The sequence below is a fragment of the Grampus griseus genome (genome assembly GCF_964374135.1).
Source record: "Grampus griseus genome assembly, chromosome: 1".
Lineage (NCBI taxonomy): Eukaryota > Metazoa > Chordata > Mammalia > Artiodactyla > Delphinidae > Grampus > Grampus griseus.
Window position 1 is genome coordinate 60,420,635 of NC_139017.1, and position 22,429 is coordinate 60,443,063.

The 22,429-nt window shown below is 47.6% G+C and overlaps 1 long non-coding RNA gene across 1 annotated transcript in view; it reads left to right on the forward strand.

Annotated features, from left to right (window-relative positions):
• LOC309824809 overlaps positions 1–22,429 on the forward strand; it is a 41,045-nt gene that overhangs the window by 2,436 nt on the left and 16,180 nt on the right. The window contains exon 2 of the long non-coding RNA XR_014296972.1: positions 12,832–12,866. This is a non-coding gene — a long non-coding RNA (uncharacterized lncRNA). The remainder of the gene's footprint in view (positions 1–12,831; positions 12,867–22,429) is intronic.

A 22,429-nucleotide genomic window follows, 5' to 3' on the forward strand; every position in this document is an offset into this window, starting at 1 on the left:
GTGGTCAGGGGCCCTAGTGAAGTGCTCAGTGAGCCGCAGCCTTCCTAAAGCTTTGCGGGTAATGTCTGCTATCCTCCCATTTCCCTGCTGAGGAATTTTGCTTTCTCATGGGAAGTGAGGGGACAGTACTTTATAAGAGTTCATATTTTGTGATGACTCGATGTTGAATACATTAAGAAAATGGGCTCTTTCCAGAAGCTTAACTTCTTAGAAGGTCAGATTACTCATGTGACCACACGTTTGAAATGAGTGAGCTTGTTTGTTCATTGATTCATTCATTCTTCAAGCACCTCCTGGATATTTAGAGTGAGTGTTCCAGGGGGCGCGGAGGACAGTAGACAGTATTCTTTTTTTTGATTTTTGCATTTTATTTAATTTATTTTTTTATACAGCTCATTCTTATTAGTCATCAGTTTTATACACATCAGCGTATACATGTCAATCCGACTCGCCCAGTTCAGCACACCACCATCCCCCCCCCCGTGGCTTTCCCCCCTTGGTGTCCATACATTTTTTCTCTACATCTGTGTCTCAACTTCTGCCCTGCAAACCGGTTCATCTGTACCATTTTTCTAAATTCCACATACATGCATTAATATACAATATTTCTTTTTCTCTTTCTGACTTACCTCACTGTGTATGACAGTCTCTAGATCCATCCACGTCTCAACAAATGACTCAATTTCGTTCCTTTTTATGGCTGAGTAATATTCCACTGTATATATGTACCACAATTTCTTTATCTATTCGTCTGTCGATGGGCATTTAGGTTGCTTCCATGACCTGGCTATTGTAAATAGTGCTGCAGTGAACACTGGGGTGCATGTGTCTTTTTGAATTATGGTTTTCTCTGGGCATATGCCCAGTAGTGGGACTGCTGGATCATATGGTAATTCTATTTTTAGTTTTTTAAGGAACCTCCATACTGTTCTCCATAGTGGCTGTATCAATTTACATTCCCACCAACAGTGCAAGAGGGTTCCCTTTTCTCCACACCCTCTCCAACATTTGTTGTTTGTAGATTTTCTGATGATCCCCGTTCTAACTGGTGTGAGGTGATACCTCTTTGTAGTTTTGATTTGCATTTCTCTAATAATTAGTGATGTTGAGCAGCTTTTCACGTGCTTCTTGGCCATCTGTATGTCTTCTTTGGAGAAATGTCTATTTAAGTCATCTGTCCATTTTTGGATTGGGTTGTTTGTTTCTTTAGTATTGAGCTGCATGAGCTGTTTATATATTTTGGAGATTAATCCTTTGTCCATTGATTTGTTTGCAAATATTTTCTCCCATTCTGAGGGTGACAGTATTCTTATTCTCAAAACTTCTATTCTCAAAACTTATTCTCAAAACTTATAGGTGATCTATAAACACAGAAGTTCAGCTGAGGTGTAGTGGCCCGTATAAGGGATCAGCTGAGGTCCCAGAGAGTGGGGCTGCCAGATTTGCCCTGGGGGAGGTGTGGGTGGCTTCTCTGAGGAGGGAGCACCTGCAGGAGGAAGTGCAAACAGCCACAACCGCCTGTACGCAGAAATGTCCAGCCTCCAAGATAGGCTTTTGCGCAATTGACAAATAGGAGGGTGAGGTGCAGGGCGAGTTTTGTTCCTTCTGTGACTGAGAGTTCCCAGATATCTACTTATAGCTCACGGTGGCATTTCTAAAGCAGGATGGTCCTTCTCTTGGTGGGAAAACTGGGTCTCAGCTCAGGAGGAAGCAGGTGGTATCTTCGGCTGCCTGATGGCAGGGCAGGAGCCAGTGAGGGTGTGCAATGGTCCTTCCCCTCCGTGACTCACTGAGGCTGTGGGCATGGAGTGGCCCCAGCGTGACTGTCCCCGCCTGCTTCTGGCTTCCTCCTGAGAGCCCACGAGTCTCTGATGAATGCCCGCTGAGCAGTCACACCTTTCACTCCACAGTGAGTAGTAGCTGAAGTGGGCGGCTGAGTGAGCCATCCCTCCCCGTGACTCAGAAAACATTTTCTGATCTGACCTCTGCTAGTGTGAGTCCTGCCTAATCTGAGCTCAGGTGGAAGGCAGGTTAACCATTTGATGACTTTCCATGGGTGAAGTAGCCTCTTTAAAGAGGAAGGGATCACCGGAAAAGCCTGGTGTTCCATACGTACGTGGCTTTTGTACTTTGGTCCCTAACATCCAAATGCCACCTGTATACTCTGTTCCTGGTGGGAGGAGCCAGAGGCAGCCGGCCCTTTGGATATTCACTAGGTAGGAGGCGGCTGAGAGCTGCAGGGGACCCGCCCCCAGTCTACCTCTAGGAGCTGCATCCTTTTTTCCTTAATTAAATTAAACTTTTTATTTTGAGATTATCATAGATTCTTACACAGCCATCAGAAATGAGTTGGACACATCCCACGTTCTCTTTACTCAGTTTCTCCCAATGGTGGCATCTTACAAAGCTACGCACTGATGTAATGATTTCATTGGCATTGGTACAATCAAGATACAGAGTGTTTGGTGTCCCTTTTGAATTCGGGGACCTGTAGGGTGCGACTGGCTGTGTCTGCACATCCCTGGGTCCCAGACCCAGTGCACGTCTCCCAGGAAACCCCTCTCCTCCCTCTTTATTTCTGCTGTGTCCTCCTCTCGTGGTCCTGGCACTCTTCCCCAGTGCGTGCGCCTTCTCTCCCTGGCTGTGGGATGACAGTCCTGTTTCCTTCCTCCTACTCAGGGTGCAGCCTGGAGGCCTCTTTGGCATTTTCTCTTTCCCTTCAAGTTGTCCCTGCCGTTCCCACCAGCCGGGTCTTCTGCCATGCCTGTGGCATCGAGCAGTCCCAAGGGTGTTAACAGAAGATGTGCCGGGTGCCTGTCCATGGTCCTCCACAGCTCACGTGTGGCTCTGTAGTGCCTCCCTCACTGCCCACCTTTCTTGTTCCTTCCCAGACTCTCTCTCCCCACCCACGGCCACTGTCATGGTGCCTAGCCCGGGGCTCTGTTCCTCGGCGCCCCTGTGTCGGACCGGGCCCTCTTCCTGTCCAGGGCGCCTGGCAGGGCTACCAAGTCACAGGTTCCCGTGAGCTGCAGTTGGGAGATCAGAGGCTGTGTGCTTCACTGAAGATTGACCTTGGATGACGATGCCTTCTCATCTCTGAGGGGCTTCCATTTGAATCCCCTCAGTTAGTCATGGGGTGCATGGCCGATGTGGGGAAAGCATGTCAGACTCACACCAGGTGCATGGGCAGCCGGTGTGTGAGAGAGGTTACCTCTGAGAATGCTGGTCCTTTAAAAACCTGACGCATCTTTTCCTGGCTGTGTGCTGGGGTCAGGGGACTGCCACAGGGTGGTGCCCATGGGGACAGCGGGAGTCATGGGGCTCAGGGCGGGGAGCTCTCTGGAAGGATTTGCATGTCCCATGGTGGTGGTGGCTCACGTTTCCCCTGGTGTGCAGGTGGCTCCCTGGCGTCTGCTCTGTGCTCACCCTGTGGGCTGAGAGAGGCACCCACTGGGGAGCAGGTGCTGGGGCCACAGGACACGCTGGGCCCACACCTGGTCTGAGACAGACACCAGGTGAAGGGGCGGGACATGGGAGGAGGAGCCGTGCTGGGTCTTGTGGGTTTTGTGTCTTTTTAAATAACAGTTTTTCGAGATAGCATTCACACACCACAGAACTCACCCATATGAAGTGTACAATTTAATGGCTTTTACTTTATTCACAGAGCTGTGCAGCCTTCACCTCTGTCTAATACCAGAACATTCCATCAGCGCAAAGGGCCTGCAGTCCCCTGCCCCAGTCCCTGACACTAGGAATCCACTCTCTGTGTCTGTGGATCTGCCTGTTCTGGATGTTTCCCATCAGTGGAATCACACACTGTGTGTCCTTCTGTGTCTGGCTTCTCTCACTGAGCATCATGTTCTCAGGGTCCATCCACGTTGTTCTGAGTGTCAGGGCTTCACCCCTTTGCATAGCTGAGTGATGCTCCCGTGTGCGTGGCCCAGGCTGTGGGGTCTCGAGGCCCCTGGAGAGGCGTTCGTTTGGCTTGGTCCTGGGGTGGGGTGACGCCAGTTGCACTGATACGGTGCTAACAGGACCCCTTGCTGGAGTGGGAGACAGTTGGAAGGCTGGGGGCGCCGCTCTCCTTGGCCTTTGAGACCACCAGGTGGAGGCCGTGCTGCCACTTGTCGCTCAGGAAACGAGGGCAAGTCCTTCTCCAGCTGTGCCCCCTTGGAAGGGCTTCCTCCATCCCTGGGCTTTCCCTCCCTTGCTGTCACAGCCTTGGCCTCAGGCCAGACTGCTCTGTGGCAGTAAAGCATTTTCTTTGGTGAGGGCGAGAAAAGTTGTGGTGAACTTTTGGTCGTCGTGTTCCCCCATCCCACTGGGATCACTCCACGATGGCCCCTCCACGCACACACCCGACGTCAGGCACTCAGCACTTGCAGCGGCTCCTTGGGTGGCTGGGCAGCCTCTTAAAGGTGGGCTAGTTTGGATTAAAGCAACTGAAATGGTCTTGTCACCCCTGGAACCCCAGTGGTGCCCCATCTTCCTGTGGACATACCTATGCCTGTCCTGCAGAAGGACGGCTGCCTGGACAACAGGACATCCCAGCCCGTCCTGGCTCTGTGCAGACTGGCTTCCATGAGCTGCAGACCCAGGCGTGGAGCTCAGGTTCAGGGTCAGGTCTGGAAACGCTCCTGCAGGTTCGGCAGTAGGTGAGGGGGCACACAAGCCACGTGTGTGCCCTTGTGGGAGCCATGTGACAAGTCAGAAGGAGGAGGCGAGGTACGTTTTCATAGCATTGTACATAACTTGAGTATAGCCCAGACACGACGTTTTCAACATGCCATTTAAAGAATTACTGAAGGGCAGTGTTACTTTGTGGTTGCACGCACACCTTGTCTTAGAAATACGTGTGCATCTTGTGCTCATAGCACACGCCACTGGAGTGGGCCAGCACGCACAATTGCCCCTCATCCAGGTGGCCAGGGGCTGCTGTGGGCACAGTGAGGCTTTAGACCCCTCTCCCTCTTGGCGGCTCCTTCCTTGGACCCTGGTCATTGGGGCCCCTTTGTGCACAGCGGGTCCCACCCACCCGGGTCAGGGCCACGGGCACACTGTGTCCTGCACTGTGTCTGTGGCTGGGGATCCATGGGCCTGCTCCCTCTTCTCTCTTCCTCCTCCAGCTGGACTTTGGCCTCATGGGGTCCCAGCAGCCCCTTCCTGTTTTCCCATGTTGACTGCTCTTGCAGTGCCAGTCTCGTGGGCAGGGTTTTGCGATGCTCAGTCCCGAGACCAGCCTAGTTTGTCAGCCTGGCCCTGTGGGGAGAGGGCCGGATGGGCGGTGGGAGGAGAGCCTTCTTCCTGGCTCTCTCCTTTACATCGCTTTACCAGGCGGTTCCCATCCTTGGCCTGGCTTGTCCTCAGGTATGGTCCTGGGACCAGGCAGCACCCCCTTGCTGGGGACCTGTGGATGTCCAGGGCTGACTGTGGACGAGACCCGTATGATGCTCCACAGCCAGTCTCTCTGCCACCCCTGCCCCTGTGTGAAATGCACTCATTTTCAAGTGAAAACCTGTTCACTTCTTGAGTACTCAGGCCCACCGCAGGTGCTGGCCCTCCCCCTCTCCCTTCACCCTCTGCTCCCTCTCCCTGGTGAGTAGGTTCTCCCCAGTGGGGCTGCAGGCTGAGAGATGCTCCCCAGCGGGGCCGCAAGCTGAGAGGTGAGGCTGAATGCCTTCACTGGGCCTCAGGGCCCTCTGCTCACCCGCTTGGCTTGCCTCCCAGATGGAGAGCCTTCTGTGGATTTTCCACTCCTCCAGCCAGGTCTCTGCTCTCAAAGCCCGGCCCCTAGGAGAGGCAGAGAGACAGCTGGCAGACCTCCCTCCGTGTTCCATCTCCTGTGCCTTTGACTCTTCCCGCTGTGCTTCTCCACTTTGGGAAGCAGTGCGTGCATCCCACCCTGGCCGCTCTGTCCCACTTGCCTTGGTCCCCACCCCAGGGCTCCAGAGGTGTGCAGAGCTTCGGGGAAGAAGGCAGCTACCCCCAGCCTGCAGGCAGTGTCCCCTGCAGCCTGCTGGGGAGTGGGGACCGCGGGCAGAGTCCCAGGGTGCTGCCCCTTGGCACCTCCTGGGCACTCGTGCCCTCAGCAGATGGTGATAGAGCAAGAGTCCCTGCTGGCTTCAGGCTGGTAGTTCTCTGAGTGGGGCCCCAGGCCAGTAGCCTCCCTACCAGCTGGAACTGCTTAGGAATGCAGGTTCCTGGGTCCAGACCTGCTGATTCTGAAACTTTGCGGATGGGCCCCAGAACTCCACACTGAACAGGGATTATGATGCTCGTCCCAGTGTGATGCCCCTGCCTTGGAGGCCCCCTGGGTCCCGGCGTCTTCCTGCTGCAAGTGGGAAGAGGACGGAGTCCACGTCTTGTCTCCTCCCTAGTCTCTGCCCCCGCCTCTTGCCGTGTCCTCCAGGGACGACGTCTCCAGATGTCATGCCCCTGTCACCGTGAACCAGCCTATGTGCTCAGGGGTGGGCTCTGCCCTGGCAGCGAGCACCCAGGAGGCCTCCTGTCCAGGCTCCTCATGCCGGGCACAGGGCTTGCGGGGACGAGCAGGGGCAGAGGCATGCCTGTGGGCGTCCAGGTGGAGTTCCTGTTCCCACACCTGTCCTCACGATCAAGGAGGAGGCAGCGGCCTGCTGAGTGGGACAGCCAGACTCCCCAGCCCCGTGGGCGGCCCCCACCCTCACCTGAGCTGGGCAGGGGTGGGGAGCAGACAGGACGGGCTTGGTGGCAGCTCAGGCCTGATGACAGCCCCTGGCTTGCGCACAGCGTGCTTTTTCAGGTGGGAACGGTTGTGCTTATTGCAGCTCTTTTCCCAGCACTCCAGAGTGAGGCCACCGGCTCTGTGGTGAGCAGCATTCCACTAAGCCTCTGTGCAGCTTCCTGCAGAGGCTCTGAGGCTGTCAGTGAGAAGGGCCTGGGTTAGTCAGTGACTCAGCAAGCAGCCAGCAGCGGGCCGGGGCTGTGGCTGGGATGGGGAGGCCGGGCGTCCTGTGCAGCGAGACCAGGGCTGGCCTCAAACCCCGGAGTTCCAGGGCTCCCCCAGGAGAGGAGGTGTGGGTGCTCCTAAGTGCGGGCTTCCTCAGGGCTGTTCTCAGTCGGACCTTTCTGGATTGGCTTCTGGCGTCGCTCTGTTCTGAAGGCCTGTGAAGCAGAAGAGGCCACAGCTGAGAAGCTGTGAGAGCTTCTGAATCATCGATGGTGATCAGGGCATCTTAAATCATACGACTCAGGACAGTCACTGGAAGCTGGCCAGTTCCTAAAGCAGCATCCTGAGATTGTAGGAGGCACATCATAAACTGTTTCCTTCCTTTCGTTCTGGTTTTAAAGCTTGGGAAAGCTTGAGTTCATCTCATCACAGATGAGACCACATTCCAGGCCCCTGTCTTCCCAGGTCTGTGTGATGCGGCCTGAGATGCGGTGGCTCGGCCAGGGCTGCGGCCCACGTGCCGTGAGGGCCCCTGCCGCCCCTGCAGGAGGAGCATCTCTGGGGCACGTCCAGCCTCCTGAGGGGGCCGAGGGAGGGAGTGCAGTCCGAGCCAGCACGGGGCTGTCACGCGGCACACGCTCAGGCACACGCACGTGCTCACGGGGTCCTTCCAGAGCACGCACGCTGTTTAGTCACTCCACAGTGGTGACCAGAATGAAACTCTCCTGGGTGCTGTCATGTCCTCCCATGGATCTAAGACTTGTTCTTACAGACCGTGCTCGCAGGGTAGGGTATCAGCCTAAACACAGACATGAATTTAGGAGCTTGAGATGACGCACACTGATGACCTCCCGTGGTTTCTGAGGGCAGGGATTCAGAGTAGGCGGGCCAGGGGATTCTTGCCAAGGGTTCCTCAGGAGGCTGCAGTAAGGGCTTCAGCTGGGGCTGCCCCATCCAAAGGCCGAACCAGGTGGGATGCCTGGCTTCCAGGAGGCCCCTCCCGTGGCTCCTCTGCACATGGGCCCCACAGGGCTGCTGAGGCTCCTCAGTGCGCGGGGGCCGGCTCCCCTCAGGAGGAGTGTGATGCGGGAGAGTGTTGGTGGAAAGTTCTAGACCCTCCTCCTCATCCTGTGGCTACCTCAGTGCCTTGTACACTGTGCTCTGTGCGTTTGTCTCTGAGCAGACCCTGCGGGAAGCATGGCGTCTTCTCTGCTTTCAGTAGGTACAGGAGCTCAGGGAATTCAGGGCTGCCAGGACTGTCTGTCTGGACTCACTGAATGTTGTGGACCAGAAACAGAGTCCGTCGGCCACATGAGTGTCTTAGATGCTCAGTATTTTCCTACTGAGGTGGAGGTGATTTTAACAATACCTCGCATTTCCTCCTATAGACTGTGTTGTGGTTTTTTGTTTGTTTTTTGCCATGCCGTGCAGCTCGTGGGATCTTAACTCCCCAACCAGGGATTGAGCCTGGGCCCTTGGCAGTGAAAGCACAGAGTCCTAACCACTGGACCACCAGGGAAGTCCCTGTTGCTGTTGTTGATAGCTGTTTTGAGGTGTAATTCCCACACTCTTCACCTCATCCACCTAAAGCGTACCGTTCCCCGCTTTGTAGTGTATTCATTGAGTGCAGTTGTCACTACTACCAATTTTAAAACGTTCCATCACCCCGAGAGGAAACCCCATACCCATTAGCATCCCTCCCATCCCCTTCCCAAGCCCCTGACAACCAGGAACCCACTCTCTGTCTCTGTGCACTTGCCTGTTCTGGACGTTTCCCATCAATGGAATCACACACCCTGTGTATCCTCTGTCTGGCTTCTCTCACTGAGCATCGTGTTCTCAGGATCCATCCATGTTGTAGCGAGTGTCAGTGCTTCACTCTTTTTCGTGGATAGATAATATTTCAGTGTGTGGAGGGACACATTTGTTTATTCGTTCATCTGCTGATGGACATTTGGGTGGTTTCCACCTTTTGGCGGTTGTGAATCACGCCTCTGTGAACATTAATGTTCGGGTTTTTGGTGTGGTTTTTTTTCTTTTTTTGGCTGAATTGGGTCTTCATTGCTACCCACGGGCTTTCGCTAGTTGGGTGTGTGGGCTCTAGTGTTTGTTGCAGTGCACGGGCTTCTCATCGCAGTGGCTTCTCTTGTTGCAGAGCACAGGCTCTAGGCATGTGGGCTTCAGTAGTTGCAGCACGCAGGCTCTGTAGTTGTGGTGCATGGGCTTCATTGCTCCGTGGCATGTGGGATCTTCCCAGACCAGGGCTCGAACCTGTGTCCCCTGCATTGGTAGGCGGATTCATAACCACTGCACCACCAGGGAAGCCCAATGTTCAGGGTTTTGTGTGGACAAATATTCTCATTTCTCTTGGGCAGACACCCAGGAGAGGAATTGCTGGGTCATTTGCTAACTGTTTAACCTTTGAGGAGCTGCCAGACTGTTTTCCAAACCCAGCTGTCCTCACTGTTTTCTGCCATTTGCCAGGAGACCTTGGGGCTGATTGTTCCCATCAGTGGTTCTTCTCCAGGGTTTCTGGGTCAGCAGTGGCGCTGAAGCTTCGGATCAGTTCCCCCGTGTCGGGAACCACTGGTCTGCAGGGCTGTCCTGTGCTGGACTGCACAGACAGCACGTGCTTCATCTCCTGCCCCCGGCCTTGTCTAAGTAATATGTGTTCAATGGATATTTACTGCTCCATCCTTGGTAAGTTGGAGGATATTATTAAGAACGATAGAATATTGGTTTTTTCCTTTGCCTTAAAAAATAAGATTCTGGGCAAAAGGTCACATACCATAATTCTATTTACAAACGTCCAGAATGGGCAAATCCACAGAAACAGACAGTGGATTAGTGTTGTCAGGGGCTGGGGAGGGGATTGGGGCGCATCTGCTAATGGGGTGATGGGATGTTCTGGAACTAGATAGAGGGGATGTTTGCCCAGCTCTGAATGTATTAAAACCCACTGAACTGTATACTTGAAGAGGGTCCCATTCTGTGTGAATTATAGCTCAGTAGGGCTGCTGTTGCAAAGATGAGGCTTAGGACACAAAGGGTGTTTCCGGAGTTGTTTGACCTGTTAGGACCACTGCGCCATGGGGGCCCCTATCCTGGGAACTTCCAGGCATCCGTGCCCTGGCCCGTAGGGGCTCTGCCAGCGTTGTTGTTCTCCACTGTGAAGCGTGGAAATGGTGGCCTGGTCTGAGAGGGGCAGTCGCTGTCCCGGGGAAGGGCTGGCAGCTCTGGGTCTGACAATCTCACCTCCGGCTTCAGCCCGTGCTCTTCGCGGGCCCTCCTCTGGCTGTGCATCCTCCTCGAAGCCCCTCCTCACTGTGATAGGAACCTTCACTGGCGGGGCAGAAGTGCAGTCTAGAGTTACGGACCGTCCACACGATGTGTAATCCTCACTTGTTTTGTGCCGTGTCTTGGGTTAGCTGGCCGCCAAGACCCTGGCGAAAGGCCAGAGCAAACCCCAATGTGCTCCTTGGGGAAAGTGGCAAGGCCAGCCCACCGGGTGCAGTGAGGCCAGGAGAACGCCACCATGGCTGAGAAGGAGGACTGCTGCTCACCTGCTCCCGGTGGTTGCACGAGTGGTGTTTCCCCATTTTACAGATGGAGACCAAGGCCTGCGGTGGTTCAGGGACTCAGAGGCAGACCTGTGGCTTCCAGGCTGCAGGAGCACCCGGGGGAAGTCCTGGGGCAGGAGGGTCGGGGACTTCGAGTCCGTCCCGGTCCCTTCCCCGCAGCCCACTGGGCAGGAGGGCGCTGCAGGAACAGGCGCTCCCGGAGCCAGCGTGTCCCACGTGGCAGGACATGGCCTCAGCGGTGTGGGTGGAGCTCTCTGGTAGGTCCCGCGAGTCGAGTAGTCCCGGGGGCTGCAGCACCCGCCTCCTCTGATTGTCCCCATCACCGGAGCAGGGAGGGACAGCTCTGAACCCTGTCCAGGACGTTTAAACCCCACGATGCTGCTCACAAAATCATTGAGACCATACGGTGAGTGTGGTGCCTGCTGGCGTGGGGCCTCGGGGTGGGTCAGTCCTGAGTTCCCAGCAGCCCCCAGCCGTGCAGTCCCCCATTCCTCCATGCTGATCTGCGTCAGCATCACCAGCATCGAGGAGGCTTGGGAAGCGGGGCTGTGGGGTCAGGGGTCAAGTCCTCTGAGTGTGACCCAGGACAGGTCTTGGTGCTTCATGAGCTGGCTTCCTGTGGAAGAGGCTGGAAATCCTGAGTGGCCAGCTTCCCGAGGGACCACTCCCCTCTCCCCTCATCACCTTGGTTTACTCTTCTCCCGTAGGGTTTGGTGTGACCTTTGGGTTTGGGTCACTCTTCCCTCTGTGCACCTGCCCAGTGCTGTGGCGAGGAGGTCGGGTGCCCGGGAGGCTGACCCGGGCGAGATCTGGGAGGAGGGCCGCCTGCTCTGTTCTAGTGGGCTGTCTCCTCATGTGGGACCTGAGGGTCTGTGACAGCCTCCAGAGTGCCCTTGGGGGCCCATGCACAGAATCCTGCGACTGCTCTTGGCTTTAGAATGTTTCACATGTGTGACCATGGCCCTGGCATCTCGCTGCATTGTGCCTTAAAATCCTTAGCTGTGTAGACACTGCCTGGGCCACACGCCATTATATCTGCTTGGACCTGGGGTGGCCGGGCTGGCAGCAGCACAAAAGGCTGTTTGGTACATAGGTGTGGTGCTCCCCCCTCTCCGTCCTGTCCTTCCTGTGAGAGGTGAGCATGTATCAGTTTCTTCTGTATTGTTTCAGATTATATGTATATATATATTACTGTAGTATATTAGTATAAAATCTATCGTAGCGTTCTCCAGAGAAACAGACCCAGTGATGTCTGTGTATATGAGATTAATTTAAGCAGCTGAGTCACACGACTTCAGGCTGGCGAGTCTGAAATATGCAGGACAGGCCAAGAGAGACAGACCCAGGGAAGAGTTGATGTTGTAGCTCAAGTCTAAAGGCAGTCTGGAGGCAGAATTTTATATATACACATACAGATTAACTCCATATAATATAGTACAGAGGGGTCCTGTGTAGTTTACCCAACTTTCTCCAATGGTGACATCACACATAACTGTAATAGCAAAACCAGAAAATGGACATTAGCATAATCTACAGACTTTATTCACTGTGCATGTGTGGTCACGCGTATGCACGCATGCATTCTTGTAACCTCCACCTCTGACAAGACATGGATCGGTTTCATCACGACAATATTTTTATCCCTCTTAAATACATAAATACAGATATCCTGGAGATGGCAAGTGTTGTGAACTTAGGGAAGTAGTGTACTAAGGTATTCATAAGAGAAGAGCTGGTGTCCCGTCTAGGTTGTCACCATCACTTTCTGATGTGAATCCCAAATTACTCCTTTGGTTTTTCCTAGTGTTAACAAATCCCTGACATGAGGTGGAACTTTGACTTTACGTAGCATCACTAGATAACCTGTAGTGTGCAGACGTGTGCTGGGACAGCTCCTGGGCCTCTCTTTGTTTTGAGGGTGATGGGACATCAACACCACACTGAAGGTTGCCCAGATCTCCCCCAAACCGAGATTACCCCCAACCCCTGTTTTGAACCACATCAAATGTATTTATTTAATACTTTGACGCATGCTTTGTGTGTGTGTGTGTGTGTGTGTCTGTGTGTGGTACGCGGGCCTCTCACTGTTGTGGCCTCTCCCATTGCGGAGCACAGGCTCCAGACGCACAGGCTCAGCGGCCATGGCTCACGGGCCTATCCACTCCACAGCATGTGGGATCTTCCCAGACTGGGGCACGAACGCGCGTCCCCTGCATCGGCAGGTGGACTCTCAACCACTGTGCCACCAGGGAAGCCCTTTGCTTTTGGTTTTGATCTTCTTTTGAAATATTGTTTTTCTCTTTTTCCCTGCTCTCCACATAGGAGGAAAAGAGACGTAGAGTTACATCCAGAGAACGGTAAGAATAATAAAGCTTTTTGTCCTGTGCAATATGTAATCTTGATGACTGAAATTACTTTTCTGAAATCTTTTAGAAAGAAGAACTTTATAGTGAGTTGCCAGGGTGACCATAGATAGCTTAAGGATGCTGGTTTGCAGTCAGGTTATTAACCTTGTGATTCAGGTAGAATTCTCTTGCAAAGAGTGAATTGGGGGCAACTGTCAGTTATCAGAACTAGATCTAAAAGTTGTTCAACTAACGCTGAATGAATAACATGTGAACGCAAACAGTAGTGAAGGGCTTAAAATGAAATAGTCTCATCCCACTCCCACATCCAGCACTCAAGAAGCGACCAATTCTTTACTCAGGTTTTTAATTATAAAATAAGATATGTGTACTGAGAAGTGCACAGAACAAAACTGTCAATGTGACAAATAAAAAGAGAATACGTACATAACCAGTACTCGAATCTGAAAGTATTGATACTTATCAGCATCTCAAACCCCCCCAATATCCTTTTCCCATCACAATCTCCTTCTCTCTTCCCAGTTAAACACCATCTTCATTTCTTGACAATCCTTTCCTTTAACCTGCATGCATCCCTAACAAAAGAGTTTAGTTTTGTCAACATCTAACTTTATATAGACAATCATAGTATATGAAATCTTTTCTATCTTATTTCTTTCTCTCAACATTGTTTTAAAAAATTCATCCACATTGCAGCCTGTAGCTCTAGTTCATTCAATTTTATTGCTTGATAGTTTTCCCACTGTACGAATATGCATAATTTATTAAATTTTTGACTCTTAATGGACAGTTTGTTTTCAGTTTGTGCTAATGCAAATCATGGACAGGAAACCTGCTGTACCGGTTATTCTGGTGCATTTACACAGGGCGGGGGTGAAGGCTGCTGGCTCACAGGCTATTTATATACCTTCAGTTGATGGAGAGTGCTAAATGCTTTCCAAAGTAGTTGTGTCGATTTATACTCCAGTATAAGCAGGGTAGAAGATTCCCATAGTACTCCAGGTCTACAATACCTGATAGTACCACACTTTATTTATGTATTTGTCAAACTGATTGGCATGAAGTTTCATTGGTTTTGACTCACTTTTCTCTTATTACTTAATGAAGTCGTACACTTTTCTGTGTTTACTGGCTGTTTAGATTTCCTTTTTTATGAGGTTTACGTCAACTATTGTTATTTTTTTATTATTATTATTTATTTATTTTTGGCTGAGTTGGGTCTTCATTGCTGCGTGCTGGCTTTCTCTAGTTGCAGTGAGTGGGGGCTACTCTTCATTGCAGTGGCTTCTCTTGTCGTGGAGCACAGGATCTAGATGGGCGGGCTTCAGTAGTTGTGGCACGTGGGCTCAGTAGTTGTGGCTCACAGGCTCTAGAGCGCAGGCTCCGTAGTTGTGGCACACAGGCTTCGTTGCTCTGCGGCCTGTGGGATCTTCCTGGACCAGGGCTCGAACCCGTGTCCTCTGCCTTGGAAGGCAGATTATTAACCACTGCGACACCAGGGAGGTCCAACTGTTGTTATTTTGAATTCTTCTCCATTTCCAAGTAATACTCTTACATGACCATTTTCTGACTAAATTGGAGGCATTATCTGTTCACTTTCTATTTTACTAAGTAAGGGTTTATTTCCTCTACACTCTTCCTATGTCCACACTGCTCAGTAAAGTTATGTCATCATGAGTTATTCCACTGCTCATGATCTCTTTGACTTGTAGTGATATACTTAAAAACCTACATTGTTGATCAACTATAAACTCTCTCAACGTCATGCTTTGTAAAATGAGGACATTCATACCATCTTCCCTTTTTTCTACCTCCTGTCTACCTTCCAAACCTAGTTTTTACGTTGTCAAAGTTGAAATTTATATTCTGTTCTATGTGCAGTCAAGTCTTCTGTTATTTGAGAGTCAGTAGGGAGTAAAGTTTAAGACAACAGGCAGAGAACCTAAACTCAAAGCCTCGATCCAACCCTAATTTAGGTACAGCCTGGGCAAGTTCCTACCCTGTCTTAGCTTCCTCTTCACAAAAGTGGGAATGATATTAGCACCAACCTCCTAAGGCTATACAGTGGATTAAATGAGTTAATATATGCAAAAACACTTAGAACCTAATATATACTAAGTACATACTAGTACATTTCAGTGCATACCAAGTTAACGCAAATACATACTAAGTATAGTTTAGGTTAGTTATTTGTTATTACATGCAAGTTGACAATAAAAGCTGCAAACCAAGACAGTATTGCCATTATTACAATGAAATTAATATTGCCCACTGCAGATGTACTGTCTCTGTGTATAGACTACACCTCGTTCCATACTGTGTCAGTGTCACTGCCCTTGTGCAGGGTGACCACATACCCCAAGCCACCTTGGACTGTTCCAGTTTATACCTGTTGTCCTGATATTACAACATTAGAGCACCTCCTTACACTATTGAATTGTAAGGAGTTTGGACAAGTTCTGGTTTGGACAACAAATTAGATAGGTGGTCATTACCCCCGTGTGTTGCTGAAAAGGGGGACATCTATAGTGTCAAGTTTAAGTGGATTCTTCTCTTCCTCACCAATAGTAGGTTAAAAATCAACCATAGCTTAGTTTGCTTCACGTTTATGTCAGCATAGCCTTTTGTCCTCTGGAGTTCAAGTTCCTTCTCCTCTTCCTCTCCCTCCTCCCTTCCAAAAGTGCCTAATACCTAGTAAGTACAATATGCCTCAAGGTGTTTCTAAGCTCTCAATCACACAATCAGTAGAAGCCTCTCCAATCTAGACTAGTTGCTCTCTGCACTGAATCGCCTATTACCTTCCTTCTTGGTTTATTGCCTCATTTTGCTGGATTATTTCTATAAATAGCTTAAGGTGTAGCACAGGAGGTCAATTTTTCAAATTTCTTTGTGTATAAAATATGTTCTTCAGTCTCCACTTATGACTGATAGTTTGGCTGGATACAAACCCCTAGGGTGAAAATTATGTGTCTGAGAAACTTTGGGTATCTTTCTAATGCTTTCCAGGATCCATGGTGCTGAAGACAAGTATGATAAAGTCAGATTTTAACTTTTTTTTTTTAGGTGACCAGTATTTTTCTCTCTGGAATGGATGTATCCTGTCAGTATTTTATTCTATGTTAATTTATTTTTTTAGTATTTTAAAGTTTCACAATGAAGGGTGCCTAGGTGTGAGTCTATTCTTGTTCATCTTGCTCAAAACTTGAGTAACTATTTTCAATCTGAGGCCTGATATCTACTTTCAGTTGTGGGGAATTTTGTTGCCCTTTGACAGCTTTCCTCCATTTTTTTTCTGGGTCTGGAGTTTCTAATAGTTACATGTTGCATCTCCCAGATGCAGCCTCTCTAACTTATTGCTATTACATTTTCCGTTGTGTCTTTCTTTCTTTTATATAATGAGAAATTTTTTAGATTCCTACTGAAGTTATCTCAGCAACCATATTTTCATTTCCAAGAGATCTCTCTTGCTTTCTGACCATTCTCTTTTTAATTAACACCCTAGTCTTATTTTATAGTTGCTAGCTCTTTTTAAATCTCCCTCAGAATACTAATTAGGGTGTTTTCTTAAATTACTTTGTTCCCTAAATTGTCCCCAGTCCTACCAGGATATGTTTTCACACTTTCCCCCCCTCTCTCATGTTGTAAGCTTTACTCAACTATCATGCAAATGAGTTATTTTCTATTTAAGAATGAGCGCATAAAGCTCCCTGAAGTCAATGATTGATTGGTTTCTTATGCAGGAAAAAACGGGAGTAACTGTAATAGGATCCCCCCAAACACAATTTTCTAGGGTGTAAAAACTCATACTAGCTGCCCTAGTTCTTGCCAGTTTCACTGTTTTCAAAATGAAAGCATCTCATTTCAGGAGCGTGAGGGCGGGGCTGGGAGTCCGCTCCTCCAAACACAACCATTCAATGAGCTCCCCTATTTCAGTCACACTTTTAACTAACTCCACCCTCTCTCCTGCATGCGCATCTGAGCATGGGGCTACTTCTGCAGGTGGGGTCAGAATCCTCCTCAGTTGCAGGTGGTCCCTGTGCATATTCTAGGTGATGCTTTTCCTCTGTTCTACTGCCCCAGTTTCACACTCTTCCACTTGTCTTCCATCTTTCAAAACTATGTTGAAATCTCTTGATTGTTGTGGGCTTATATACTTAAACACTTTGATACCATCCTTGTAGTGTCTTGTCAAAATGGAGAAGAGCTGAAAGGGTTCTCAGTGCATTCTGAATTTGCTATTCTGTGGTCCCAGTGTGTAAATTTCTTGGTCTTCCCCAGTGTCTATCATTGCTATTAGAAATACAATCTCCTGGTCTACTCGTGAAGGAAATGAATACAACACATCTAAAATGACAAGGAATGCGGGTTAGATGCTCTAGGGTCTTGTCGTACTCTGCCATTTACTAATAAACCACTTACGTGCTACAAATTGTAGGTGCTTATTTATAAAATGAAAGAGGGTAACTCTACATGAACTATAAATTTCTCCTACTCTAACATTTCATAATTTTCTAAGTTTTTTTCTTAAAATTTCTCTATATTATCATTAATTTTAATGAAAAAATCTAACTTTCTCTTTTGAAAATCAAAGAGTTAATTTCCATAGTCCTACAATAATGGGATAATTAGTTCTGAAACCAGTAAAGTTCCATACGAAAAGAAAATCATATTAAATAATTCTTAAAAATTAAACATGGGACTTTGTAGCACAAAGACAAGGTCCCCCCCAAATGGCATTCCTTTATTTACTAGAAATGTTCAGCTCTTCATTAAAGTTGAAATAAAATAAATGTATTATTTTTATGTGCAAAATTTCTTATGAAAATCCATTTTTCTTTTCTGTCCATACAAACAATAGTATGCAATGACATTAGAGGTCAGGTTTATTTGGTAATGGAATGTAGCTTCTTGATATTTTTTATTTTAGGAAAGGAGAATATCAACATCAAAACTTTTTTCAACTTTACTTTTATTTAAAATGCGGCCATATTTTCCTCTTGTAAAAGGAGAGTTCAACTAGAACTGTCAATTTTCTCATCTGTAAAACAAGAGCACTGAATCAGCTGACTACATTCATTCAGAACTCAATTTATCTTATGATCACTAAGGTTCTCCCTTATTTATATATAACATTATTTATAAACATCTCTCACTGTTCCTTAGTCTAAAACAGGCAATAAGTAAAAGTACAGTAACTTATTTTTGCTATGTTACTGTACAGACCTCTGTTGTACATGGTTAAGATTAGTAATGGGAATTGCCCATATTATTTTATTAAGTTTCTTTCACAGAAGCCAAGGGAAGATCCAAGGTAACCATTTTTTCTCAGATCAAATTTAGACTGCAAATGAAAAATTTATTTTTCACTATCAAACAAAAACAGTCTGGAAGAAAATGTAGTTTTTTGGAGGAAAATACATCAGTAAAGGGACTGATAAACAAACAGAAGAATAATCAGAAAGTCAACATATCTAAGCTGTGTATAATAGATGTTAGAATTTAAAAAAGTAAATCACATACACATACATAACTAAAACTGACCCATCAAAATTTCATCTTCTCATCACCCTTAAGCCAAAACTAGGGTAACAGTAATACAATTCTCCTGTCAAGCTTCACTGCCACTGCAATGTTGTTCAATTGGACATTTCCAAACATTTAAAACCTGACCTGGTCACAACCCCATAAAAGTCTACAGGTCATAAAGAAGTGTGCTGGGATTATGTAACTACACAAAAGACAAGTCACTAGGACATCATTTTGACAATAAGCAGCAAACCTGCAGCATAGGAAAATCCCAACAGGAGAACGAGGTGCACACCCTTCTCTCTGAACATGCAAGGGCAGGACTGACACCCAAGATGCTCTTCTCTCAACCTCAGCAGTGGTGCCTTTCACAGAGCAACTATGCAGTCTCCCAGAACCACTGGGAAGGAGAATCTGATACTGACAGTATTAGCTTGCCATGAGGCCAGAAGCAAGGGAATGTGTGTGGCCTTGGTGAGAGAGCAGAGGTTTGGGAGATGTTGCTTTATATTGGCTTTTTGATCAGGAATTTGTACATATAGCCCACAAACAACGTTTCTTGAAAACATATGAACATTCTTGAGTATGACAGCTCCACGTGAGGGGTCAGAAATGGCAGTCAAGTTCGTTTCACTGGGTAACAGCTGATTTGCGGACTGGAGAACAGGCTTCCTTGTTTACAGACAACCACAAGGCTGCCAGTTGTGTGCCAAATACACACAACTACACAGTTGCATTGGGAGAGCGACCAAACATGTTTTACATGGATTTATTTCAGAGAGGGAAATGCTTCTTGTAAGGCTCTGTCAGTTTAAAAAGCAATAAGAATGACCATCCACCTCTCCCAATTCAAGCCCTACATATCATAAATATGATAGCTACACACCAGCAACTGATTACATACATCACGAGCTTTGATGAATGGCAAGCCCCTAAAAAGATATCAACAAAACGAAGTTAGATCTTGATGTAAATACATCACCAGTTAAACCCAGTTAATACAACTATTTAGTATTATGTACAGTAACCACACAGAATTGTGTATAAAAATAAATAAGCTCAAAAGAAGGACCTGGAAGGCTCTGCTACAGAGAAAACTGAGCAGAATTCAGCCGACTGGCTTGGTAATAACTCTCTGAACTGCTGAGAGGCCCCTTCAGTTCCTATGTTCAGGATGCTTGAGATTTCAGTCTCACTTCTGTAAATGGTGATATTAATCGTTCTCTAATTTACCACTCTGTGTGACGAGGATGGACCTGAGATTAAGCATCTCAGGAAGAAGATAGAAAACCACAGAGTTGTTAAACTCAAGTGCAAAGACTGGGGATTCCACACTATACTTTATGCAACAGCAATTCACATTACCATTTGGTCAGATTCTTTCAACAAAACAGAAGCTGCACTCACATGTATTAAAAGACAAAAATTAACTGCCATCTGTATCAATATGTTAATGTGCTTCAAGCACATATGTTTTCATGAAAGTTTAAACATAAAATCACCTTTAAGATCTAGGCCATGTGATCTGCTCCCTGCCATGTCAAATTACACTCCGTGAAGTTTACTGTCTTAAGAATGATAGCGTTCTTTATACCTTGACAAGTAACTAAAAGGAAAAAAACCACACACACACAATAAGATGAAGAGCCTATACATTTGTCAATCTTGACTTATTTGCTTTTCTTGAGTCATTTGGAGGTTTACAGCCACATTCTTAAAATCATTAACTACAATCTTCCCAAACAGGTAATTGATGAACTGATGCATTCTAAAACTTGTCAGTAACAAAGTGTTATTCCAGTTTACAGCAACAGTTTAATTCTATTCAGTACTAAAACTGAATACACTGGATACTGCAAGCTTTCTTCCCAACAACTCAGTAAAGTACTACATAATTTTGAGACAAAGGGAAAAAAAAGAAAAACCGAAAAAGCATAAGACTCCTCTGATTTTCATTTCCAATGATACATGCCAATCTTGATGATCAATCAGCGACTTAAATGTCAACTATAAACCCAGTATTTTATTAGCTGCTATGCAGTATACTAGAGCAATAGAAGAGAGAGGACCTCAAACCTTCTGTTCCTTTAAATTGAAAGGCAGCCTTACTGACCCCTCCAGACCACTACTGGACACAGGGAACACACACTAATGTTTCAGGACCCCAACCAACAGTCACCTGCTTTGTGATTACTTCCATGACACACCCTCACCAACACCACTGAGTTTGCTGCTCCTACAGGACGTTACATATATTTCCTATTTTAACACATACCACAGTGCATTATAATTATGATTGCAGATACATGTTCTAACAATTTAAAGAGAATGATGACTTTTTTGCTCTTTACATCTTGCTATTTCCCTTCCCATAATATTTCTTGAAGAGAAACCATAAAAATATAGACAAACACAAAAAAGAGAAAATATACAAAACGTGGTTTGTGGCTTAACAAAAACAAGTAAGATTAATTCTGACAGTATCCAGCATGACAAACTTCCATGGTACAAATGAAAATGGACCAAGGTTTGAGCAGGTACAGGAGAAAATCCAGGCATGAAGAACACCAAGAAAAGGTAGACGGGAAAAGGTAGACAGACATGGTGTGTAGGAAATCATGAGACCAGTCTGATGGGAAGAGACTTAAACAAGACTGAAACTCACTTTCTAAACCACCATCTCCAATTGGACAATTCGCAAGACACTGGTGCCCCAAAGTGGCCGATTTATTCAATCCCTTTAATGGGGAGGAACAGTTTAAAATTTTGCCCCTTTAGTTTGCCCCAAAAGCAACTATCAAATGTTGGCAGGACACAATGAAGGCTTACCACCCTTGTTAACATAGTTACGTCTCTCTCTCTCACAACTAACCCACTTAGCTCCAGGTTCCTTAGCGCACCCGACGCACTTACACAGCATCTAAGAGCTTTACACAACTGGAAGGTCACATCTTTATTTCTTATTGCAGGAACACAACTTCTGGAAACGTTATTTCTGTCAAAACCTAAAGCAAAATTATTGTAAAATGAGTGATTTAAACCATATATTTTATCACCATTAAAAAGCATCTTAAAAGGAAAAAAAGCATCTGCTCTGTGCTAAGGATTAGAAACGACTCCTGCCCTTAAAGCCTCATTAAGGAGGGACATATATAAACTCAAAATTTCAATCACATGAGATAAAGAACCATAACCTTTATGCACAGAGGTTCCTATGGAGGCAAAAAGTTATGTCTAAGTGATGGCTTCATGATAACCCTGAAGTACAATCGAGAAAGATGAGGCTATGCAGAGTTGGAGGAGGAGGTGCATTAACTGCAGAGGGAGCACCTGTGCAGACACTCAAGCCTGACTCCTGCTGGGCACTGTAAATACTGCAGGTGGGGATAACTAAACGCCAGGGGTCCAAATGTGAGAAGGGAGAGAAAATAGAGATGTTGGTCGAATCAAGCCTGGGAGAGAGCATGGCTTGTATCCCACAGGTGATGAGGCCTGGGGCTACCACTGGCTGAGTAAGGGTGCCTCCGCTGATTAGAGAAAGGCACCCCGCTGCTGAAGGACCAATTAGATAAAGGGAGTGATCACAAAAAGCTCCCCTTCCTCAGGGCCAAAGAGCCCCAGGAGGCTTTGTAGAGCACAGTTCAGACTACACGCCTCTGGGCAGAGCACAGACTGGGAGGCTAGTATGCACTAACTCTGTGTGGGCAAGCCATTAACAGCATTATTTTAGGCGTATCTTTTCATGTTAGAAGGTCACTCAACCCCAGTAGGCAGATGAACTTAGAGGAACTGAGTCCAGGGGCCGCGAAACCACCCAGGAGTTGGTTCCTACACCTGAATGGGATGCAAAGAATAATCTGACTTCTCTTCACCAGGGGATGAGTTGAACTGTCCTTGAAGAAGAGATAACACATGGTGTGAACCCCAGATCCTAGAAAAGGGCCAGGCTCACGATAAGTATTCCACTTTTTGAAAACAAATGAACAATCATTTCCTCTCCTAGATCTTAACACCCTTTCTCTGCTGCT